The sequence below is a fragment of the Bombina bombina genome, chromosome 7 (genome assembly GCF_027579735.1).
Source record: "Bombina bombina isolate aBomBom1 chromosome 7, aBomBom1.pri, whole genome shotgun sequence".
Lineage (NCBI taxonomy): Eukaryota > Metazoa > Chordata > Amphibia > Anura > Bombinatoridae > Bombina > Bombina bombina.
The window spans coordinates 574,343,528-574,351,901 of NC_069505.1; positions in this window are offsets into that span (position 1 = coordinate 574,343,528).

The window sequence follows — 8,374 nt, forward strand, 5'->3', positions numbered from 1 at the left end:
TTTTGTAGATGATCTATTTATAAAGCGCATAAAGTTTTTTTTATAAAAATGTATAATTTTGCTTATTTTTAAATAACATTGCTCTGATTTTCAGACTCCTAACCAAGCCCCAAAGTTTTATTTGAATACCGTCAGCTACCTTCTCCAGCTTGCTCCTGTTTGTGTAAAGGGTCTTTTCATATGCAAAAGAAGGGGGAGGGGGAGTGTCTTATTTCCCACTTGCAGTGGGCTTTCCAGCTGCCTTTTCAACACAGCTAAACTGAAAGCTTCTAAGTACGTTTTTAAACCATTTTATACTGGATTTTTATATAAGTATATGTGCATCTTATTCTTTATAGTAGTGTCTATTACATGCAGTTATATGAAAATGAGTGTATACTGTCCCTTTAAAGGACCAGTAAATACAGTAGTGTTGCATAACTAACAAATGCATGATAAAAAGACAATGCAATATCACTTAAAGGGACATTAAACACTTTGAGATGGAAATATAAAATGATACATTGTATATATAAAACAGCTCTGCAATATACTTTCATTATTTATTTTGTCCTCTTTGCCTGTAATTCCATTCTGAAATTGTGAGCTTTTCAGTTCCTGTTAGAAATGGAAGTGCAGAACACTGTTAAATCCAGCACAACCATTGGCTGCACACTCTAGTGACCTATTTATAACTGACCCTAATTGGCCACAGCAGAGAAGGTAACACAAGTTACAACATGGCAGCTCCCAGTGTTTTATAGACACTAAAACTTTACACTTATTTTGTCACTTTTTAAACAACTAATGAAACTTTAAAAAATACATCTACAAGTTAGTCATGGACTAATCTTTTCTTTGAATGCATCATTCTATCTAGCATGTATTTAGTGTTTAATGTCCCTTTAAGGGCCGAATTATCATGCTCCGAATGGAACTTGATGCCACTGTTTGCGCGCGAGCCTTCAGGCTCGCCGGAAACAGTACTTATGAAGCAGCGGTCTAAAAATAGCTGCTCCATAACTTGTCTGCTGCCTCTGAGGCTGCGGTCTTCAATCCGCCCGATCCTATACAATCGGGGTGACTGACACCCTGCTATCGGCCGATTGGCTACGCTACATTGTATCATGTCCACTCGCACTTTGGTAAATTGGCCCCTTAGTCTGATCTTCAAATAAGTAGTAGATTTTTTTCTGACAAATGTCAAAGTTCTGTCTATTTCCACTCCCCCTGTATCATGTGACAGCCATCAGCCAATCACAAATGCACACATGTATATTCTGTGAATTCTTGCACATGCTCAGTAGGAGTTGGTGACTCCAAAAGTGTAAATATAAACAGACTGTGCACATTTTGTTAATGGAAGTAAATTGGAAAGTTGTTTAAAATTGCTCCTTTATCTGAATCATGAATGTTTAATTTTGACTTGAGTGTCCCTTTAAGTTTAAATAGTTGGTGTTTGTTAAGATAAAAACTGAGCTGCACAAAATCTTAAGCATCAAAAGCAGAATTCATGTGGCATCCAAAACTGATTTTCAATAATGAAATATTTTTAATTTGATAAACCCAAAATCATGAGAATTGGGTTTTTGGATTTATTGGAATTAGCTGGTGTAACAGTTCAATGTAAAGTACCTAATGAGTAAGAATCCATTATAAATGTGGTTTTAAGATGGATTGGAATATTGTTTGAAATTTTGTGAAAACCTGTGCGAAGCACTCATCTACATAGTTTCCAAGATTTCCCAAAGACTATCCGTGATTGAGAGGCTGGTTACGTTGTCAGGGAGATCCAGAGCAGAGTCATGTCATGCAGGGGGTAGAATTGGGCGGGGAGTGGGTGAAAGCTGGGCAGGACTTGGGGAGTGGGTGGACCTAGGGGGCGTGGCTAGAAAGTACTGCAAACCAGAGGAGCTACAGGAGGAACAGTTGGTAGAGCTTTCAAACCTTGAAAAGTCTGCAAAATGCAGAACAGAAGGGAGGTCTGCCCGCAACAAATTTAAAGGGCCATAATACCCAAATGTTTAAACACTTGAAAGTGATGCAGTATAGCTGTAAAAAGCTGACTAGAAAATATCACCTGAACATCTCTATGTAAAAAAGGAAGATATTTTACCTCAAAAGTTCCTCAGTAACCACATCCCATTGTAAAGGACTTCTAAGCAGCATATCAGTATGTCTGTCCCGGGACAGCTAAGGGATTGAGCTTCGTGCACTCTCATCGTATTAACCCTATTCAGTGTAAGGATGTTTACAATGAAATCTCATGAGAGTTAAGTGAAATCTCATGAGATCACAGTAAAAGAGTTCATGACCTCAGCACTGTTGATGCTGATTGGCTGCTGTTCATTTCTTCATTTTTTTTTTTTTTTTTACCTGCAGCTGGGAGCAGCTGAGTATAACTTTTTACACAGCACTTACTCTGGTGAGCTGAGGAAATTGTGAGGTAAAATATCTTCCTTTTTTACATAGAGATGCTCAGGTGATATTTTCCTGTCAGCTTTTTACAGTTATACTGCATCAGTTTCAAGTGATTTAGCATATGAGTATTATGTCCCTTTAAATAGATTCTCTATATTATATTCAATAAAGTAATCATTAACATTTATTTGCAAAAACACACTTGGATGAATGTGTATTTATTCATTATTTTGCTTCTGAAATACTTGCCTTTTCCTTGTAAGTAGGGTCATCAGCTCATTTTTTGAGCACATCAGCCAGTCATCTAATACAGACAGACAGATAGACAGACATGCTGACTGAATGAATGATAAATCATGGGACTAACAATATTACCCCAAAACTGCTGCAAAGATTAAAACAAAAAAACTTTTGTTTCTGGTATAGACAATTTGTTTATATAGCCTTTGTCCCCTGACAAATATTTGCTGATATAAATCCTAGCCAGTTTACTGGAAGTGTTTGCACAAGTCATGTGCCAGAGGTCAGAGGTCACTGACTATATTGTTTTATTAAATGGACACTAAATCCTCTATGGTTCTTCTTTCATCAGCTGTAATAAAGCCACAACCAGTCATATATTCTGCTTATTACCCTGAGGTTATTATATACTTTATATAGGATTGTATATATCCTAGCAGTCTGACGATTACACATTTTATTAACCCAGGGAACATTCATCACCAGATCTGCATGGATAGTATTATATTTAAATTTGCTATTTTAGGGATTATCAAATGACCTTAAAGGGACAGTCTACACCAGAATTGTTATTGTTTTAAAAGATAGATAATCCCTTGTTTACCCATTCCCTAGTTTTGCATAACCAACACAGTTATATTTATATATTTTTTACCTCTGTGATTATCTTATATCTAAGCCTCTGCAGACTGCCCCTTTATTTGTTCTTTTGACAGACTTGCAGTTTAGCCAATCAGTGATGGCTCCCAGGTAACTTAACGTGCACGAGCACAGTGTTATCTATATGAAAAACATGAACTAACACCCTCTAGTGGTGAAAAACCTGTTAAAATGCATTCTTAAGAGGCGGCCTTCAAGGTCTAAGAAATTAGCATATGAACCTCCTAAATTAAGCTTTCAACTAAGAATACCAAGAGAACAAAGAAAAATTGGTGATAAAAATAAATTGGAAAATTGGTTAAAATTACATGCTTTAACTGAATCATGAAAGTTTTTTTTTAACTAGACTGTCCCTTTAAAGGGATACTAAACCCAATGTTTTTGTTTTTCTTTAATGATTCAGATAGAGTATGTAATTTTAAGCAACTTTCTAATTACTCCTATTATCAATTACTTTCGTTCTCTTGCTATCTTTATTTAAAAAGCAGGAATGTAAAGCTTAGGAGCCGGCCCATTTTTGGTTCAGCACCTGGGCACTGCTTGCTGATTGGTGGATAAATGCAGCCACCAATCAGAAAGCGCTATCCAGAGTGCTAAACCAAAAATGGGCCGGCTCGTAAGCTTACATTCCTGCTTTTTAAATAAAGATACCAAGAGAACGAAGAAAATTTGATAATTTGAGAAAATTAGAAAGTTACTTAAAATTGCATGCTCTATCTGAATTACGAAAGAAAAAATGTGGGTTCAGTATCCCTTTAATAGGGCTTTATTTCACCAATAATATAATATGATTTAGATAGTTCTATCTACTTCATGATTGTTTGGAATGCTGAGATATTTGAATATGTAGAACAAATGCACAATAATACTATGACCCATTCTCACACAAGAAGAGATATACCCATTAAGTTCTATCCCATTTGTAAATAAAAGTGATGTTTTAATTTGATTATATTGGTTCTGCCTTAGTAGTCTGGGCACAGAGTGTTGGAATGTATCCTGTGCTGGAATCTTTATTATAAATAGCACTTTTTTTTGTAATCTGAAATAGCTGATTTTGTCTGTTAAAACTATCACCTCTAATGGAAATTTCAAATGCATTAATGACTATAAAAAAGCTATATAAATAGTACCACCCCGGTGTGGACGGGAGAGAGAAAGACCAGCCAACTTGAAAGAATGTTCCTGCAGTATCTTTGAATTCAATGAACACTTATCAACTGCTTGCCTGATTACATTGTCCCTTTAACCTAAGATTACTTAGTTACAACATATATAAATATATAAAACCATTTCTCCATTTCATTCGCTCCTCGTTCTACATCACCTAATAGAAATTGTGTTCTTTTTGTTAGTAAGCATGTTAACACATTTGATGTGCATAACAATTTTTTATTTTGCAACAAATTTTCCACTGGCCGGATGCATCTGTATTTGTACCCCACAAACATAAAGAAAAAAAACAAACAGCACAGGTGTATCCATTAAGAAAACTGTAATATATTGTAAAATGCTCTTTCTTATATGCAACAAAGAAAAGATTAATTTAAAGAGACAGTACACATTGTAATAAAACAGTGTATTTAATTAATTGCATTACATTAGATATAGTACTTTACCTTTAGGACTTACAAACTGCTTTGCAAACTGTTCTTTTGCAAACCCTGCCTGTTTCCTTTTTAAAATGACCGGCCCTGTTGGCCTTCACTTATTTTACCCCTTAAAGGGACAGTAAAAGAATAATTAAACATTCATGATCAGATAGAACATGCAATTTTTAACAGCTTTCCAATTTACTTCTATTATTTAATTTTCTTTCTTCCCTTGTTATCCTTTGTTGAAGGGTTTATCATGCATGATTAAGGGCTAGACGCCCGAAACGTCCCTTTTTATGTGACCCAGACTAGCAATAAAGATCTTTTTATTCTACTACTGGTGCCGCTGTTTGTGGATATATCTATGTCTTTAAAGGGGCAGTAAAGTCAACTTTAATTATTCAGATAGAACATGTAATGTTAAACAAATTTTCAATCTTCTTTTATATAAATTGCTTAGTTTTCTTTGTATCGTTTTTTGAAAATCATACCTAGGTAGGCTCACAAGCAGTAATGCACTTCTGGGAGCTAGTTCCTGATTGGTGGCTGCACAAATATGCCTCATCATTGGTTAAAGTGGTGTGTTTAATGCATTGTTCCTCCTTCAAAGAATGACATTTGCTAATAGAAGTCAATTGGAAAGTTTTTTTAAAATTGTATGTTCTTTCTGAACAATGAAAGAAAAATAATTGTGTACAAATCCCTTTAACACCAGCAAAGGGGTTAAGCACATAGCTAAAGTCCCATTCATAAGCTGCTAGCATTGCAGAACACAGAATGGTAATTGGCAGCCACGCTGCTGATTGGCTTATTAATCATATTCTGTTTGAGAACTGCAATGCTCTAGAGCATGACAGTAATCACGTGCCCATCGCAGGAGTTAACGTATTAAACACATATTTACCTAGCGAATTAGAGCATGTAATCTACGCATTAGGCTGTCCCTTTATTGTCACAATTTGGCCAAATAATATGGATACCGAGCAAATGAAGTAAATTACATAATAGCAGTAAATTGGAAAGGTGTTTAAAATTGTATGCTCTATCTGAACCAGGAAAGAAAAAGTATAGTAGGGTTTCATGTCCCTTTAAGTTTTTGTGTATCTTACAGAGCAAGTGATTTTAAGAGATTTTTATATTTACTTCTATCATCAAATTTATTTTGTTTTTTTGCATCCTTTGTTGAAATGCATACCTAGGTAGGCTTCGGAGCTGGGCACTAGCTTCTGATTGGTGGCTGCACATATTTGCCCCTTATTATTGGCTTACCAATGTGTTATTGGCTTATTGGCTTACCAATGTGTTCAGCTAACTCCCAGTAGTGTATTGCTGCTCCTCCAATAAAGGATACCAAGAGACTAAAGCAAAATTGATAATATAAGTAAATTAAAAATGTGGGCTCTACCCAGATAAGCTCAGGAACAGTAATGCCCAACTGTGAGCTAGCTGCTGCACGTATATGCCTCTTGCAAGGCGTTTTCATTTTACACTTTTTATTTTATGTCATTTTAATATCTCTTAACCCCTTAATGACAACTGACGTACCAGGTACGTCCTGCAAAAACTTGCAGTTAGTGACAATGGAAGTACCTGGTACGTCAGTTGTCTTAGAGAGTGCTGGAAGCGATCGCAATCGCTTCCAGCAGCTCTCAGGGTATTGCAGTGATGCCTCGATATTGAGGCATCCTGCAATACCCTTTAGAAAGCATCCGATGCAGAGAGAGCCACTCTGTGGCCCTCTCTGCACCGGTAGCGATGCGGCCGTTCGTTGGTGGGTGGGAGCTTACAGGGAGGAGGGTGGGCGGCCCATCGCTACCCGGCATCCGGTTCCTTTAAGTGCATTGTGCACGCCGGATGCCGGGAGCGTGCGGGGGGCTGCGTGCACGCGCGCGCGTAGGTGTGTGTGCGCACAGCAATCACTGGCACTGCCACCAATGAATTTTGGTAAGAGGGAGAGGGGCAGAATTTTTTAAATAAATGATCAGGATCAGGATCTGGATCTGGTGTGGGGGGGGTGGGGGTTGGGGCAGCTACACTACAGAAAAAATAAAAATAAAACATGCAAAAACACTTTATTTTTTGGGGAAAACTGCCAGTACCCAAGATGGTGGCAATTAGGTAAGTGGGGAGGGTTAGAGAGGTGTTTGGGGGGGATCAGGGAGGTTGGGGGTTAAGGCAGGGGTCCATCACAGCTGAATAATTAAAAAAAAAAAAAACACCTTTTATTTTAGTACTGGCAGACTTTCTGCCAGTACTTAAGATGGCGGGGACAATTGTGGGGTGGGGGAGGGAAGAGAGCTGTCTGGGAGGGATCAGGGGGTGGGATGTGTCAGGTGGGAGGCTAATCTCTACACTAAAGCTAAAATTAACCCTGCAAGCTCTCTACAAGCTACCTAATTAACCCCTTCACTGCTGGGCTTAATACAAGTGTGGTGCGCAGCAGCATTTAGCGGCCTCCTAATTGCCAAAAAGCAACGCCAAAGCCATATATGTCTGCTATTTATGAACAAAGGAGATCCCAGAGAAGCATTTACAACCATTTGTGCCATAATTGCACAAGCTGTTTGTAAATAATTTAAGTGAGAAACCTAAAATTGTGAAAAATGTCACTTTTTTTTTTATTTGCTCGCATTTGGCGGTGAAATGGTGGCATGAAATATACCAAAATGGGCCTAGATCAATACTTTGGGTTGTCTACTACACTAAAGCTAAAATTAACCCTTCAAGGTCCCTACAAGATCCCTAATTAACCCCTTCACTGCTGGGCATAATACACGTGTGGTGCGCAGCTGCATTTAGCGGCCTTCTAATTACCAAAAAGCAACGCCAAAGCCATATATGTCTGCTATTTCTGAACAAAGGGGATCCCAGAGAAGCATTTACAACCATTTGTGCCATAATTGCACAAACTGTTTGTAAATAATTTCAGTGAGAAACCTAAAGTTTGTGACAAAATTTGTGAAAAAGTGAACAATTTTTTTTATTTGCTCGCATTTGGCAGTGAAATGGTGGCATGAAATATACCAAAATGGGCATAAATCAATACTTTGGGTTGTCTTCTAAAAAAAAATATATACATGTCAAGGGATATTCAGGGATTCCGGACAGATATCAGTGTTCCAATGTAACTAGCGCTAATTTTGAAAAAAAGTGGTTTGGAAATAGCAAAGTTCTAATTGTACTTATTGCCCTATAACTTGCAAAAAAAGCAAACAACATGTAACCATTGGGTATTTCTAAACTCAGGACAAAATTTAGAAACTATTTAGCATGGGTGTTTTTTGGTGGTTGTAGATGTGTAACAGATTTTGGAGGTCAAAGTTAGAAAAAGTGTGTTTTTTTCCATTTTTTCCTCATATTTTATATATTTTTTATATTAAATTATAAGATGTGATGAAAAAAATGGTATCTTTAGAAAGTCCATTTAATGGCGAGAAAAACGGTATATAATATGTGTGGGTACAGTAAATGAGTAAGAG